Source organism: Callospermophilus lateralis, chromosome X, assembly GCF_048772815.1.
Source record: "Callospermophilus lateralis isolate mCalLat2 chromosome X, mCalLat2.hap1, whole genome shotgun sequence".
Classification (NCBI taxonomy): domain Eukaryota; kingdom Metazoa; phylum Chordata; class Mammalia; order Rodentia; family Sciuridae; genus Callospermophilus; species Callospermophilus lateralis.
Window position 1 is genome coordinate 48,771,815 of NC_135325.1, and position 2,243 is coordinate 48,774,057.

Sequence of the window (2,243 nt, forward strand, 5' to 3'; positions counted from 1 at the left end):
AAAAAAAGGAATGTGGATGTAGCTCAGAGGTAAAGTGCCTCTGGGATCAATCCCCAGAACAACAACAACAAAAAAAAGAGCATTTTGAGGGATTAGGGAAGTTGGGGTACCCATCTCCAACAGGGTCAGTAAGCATTATTTTTAGAACCCAAGTCACTGTTAATATGGTAAAAAGGTGATTTTCTGCTAGATGGGGCCTATTTCCATGACCATTGGATCTCTACTGTGGGAGTGGGTCCCTGTCACTGCCAGAGATTAAAAACAACTATGGAAAATAAAACTTCTTCCAAAGGGGAAATATAAGTCTAGTAAGTATTGTAATTGTTACACTGATTTACCAGAAGTCATCCATTTAGGGATCTTCTTGTCCCATAGGGCCCAACATAACCTCTCTTGTTCATCTCTGGATTCATGCTTAAGCAAGGTCCTGGTGTAGGTGCTTTGTTTGGCCTTGAAGGGAGGTGATCTCATTGTTGATAATAATTTTGATTTAGGCCAGTTTGTTTGTAAATTAACAGACAACTCTTGGCTTTGAGCTTCTACAAAATTCAGATAATCGATTGCCTCCTTAATGTTTTAGCACTAGCCATCATTGCCAGTAAAGAGAACATATATTTTTCAAGAACCCTCTTGGGCAACAAATATGTGGATTCAGGAATCAATTCAACGTCCTCTGGACTTGCCAAGTCATCATACCACAAACCATGTTACCTGATAAGCCCACTTCAACATCCTCAACTGGTGGAGATCATTGGCCTTGGCTAACATTTTTCATTGATGGTTGGTCCAGGCTGTTATAAGGTCTAATATAGCATGGGCAGCCTTCCAAGCCATAAAAATCCACATCAACAAGATATATTTGGACCAAGGTCCAAAGCCTCCTCTGGGAGTCATTACAACATTCACAACAAATTATGCAGGATCTTTTAGTAGTGATACCATTTTTCCATTTCATACTATGGCAGTCAATTGTTTAATGCTAGCCCGCTTTAGATAAAGCTAGTTCCTTACCAGATATCTTCTATACAGCTAGATAGTCCCTTTTATTTGGTTCCTAGGCAAGGTCTTTAAGGAGAGACTAGGCCTTAAGGTGAGAGAGAAGATATGTCTTATCCGCCCAATAAGAACCAGTATCTCATACTAATTACAATAAATTATACTCCATATATGTATGATACATCAAAATATATTCTATTATTATGTATATTTAAATATATATGTATATATGTGTGTGTGTATATATATATATATATATATATATATATATATATATATATATTTTTTTTTTTTTTTTTTTTTTTTTTTTTTTTTAAGAACCAGTACCTCCATCTTGGCCTCTCCTTCTCATCTCAGTCACTGCAGTGGTGATGTGGTGCTGCTTTTGCCTCCAGGAGGACCACTTCTCCTTCTACTTTCCAATTGCCCCCCTACTGCCCCCACCCAGCCCCCTTCAGTCTCTTCCCCCCAGGTGACATGTTGATGAGAAGTTGCCTAGAACAAGGTCCACCCAGATATCTTTTTCATTTTTTTAATATTTATTTATTTAATCTATTTTTCAGCGGACACAACATCTTTGTTTGTACGTGGTGCTGAGGATCGAACCCGGGCCCGCGCATGCCAGGCGAGCGCGCTACCGCTTTAGCCACATCCCCAGCCCCAGATATTTTTTTCATTGTTTTTGTTTGTTTGTTTGGTTGGTTAGTTGGTTGATTGGTTTTGGTACCAGAGATTGAACCCAGGGGTGTTTATCCCCTGAACTATATCTACAGCCCTTTTTGTTTTTTATTTTGAGACAGGGTCTCACTAAATTGCTTAGGGCCTCACTAAATTGTTGAGGCTGGCTTTGGACTTGCAATCCTCCTGGCTCAGTCTCCTGAGTTGCTGGGATTATAGGCATCTGCCACCACTCCTGGCTCCACCACCTATTCAGTGGGACAGTGACTTCCTTTGGAATCCTAGGAAGAACAATAGTATAAATTTCCTTGCCTGGGCATGGTGGTGCACAACTGTAATCCCAGCAACTCAGGAAGCTGAGGCCAGCTTCGCCAATTTAGCACCATCCTGTATCAAAAATAAAAAAGGACTGGAGATGTAACTCCACGGTAAAGTGCCCCTGGGTTCAATCCTTGGAACTGTGAATAATAATAATAATAATAATGCTTTAGGAATGAGTGTGTAGCTCAGTAGAGAGCACTTGCCTAGCATGCCCAGGTCACTGACTTTGGTTCCCAGCAGAATAAAGA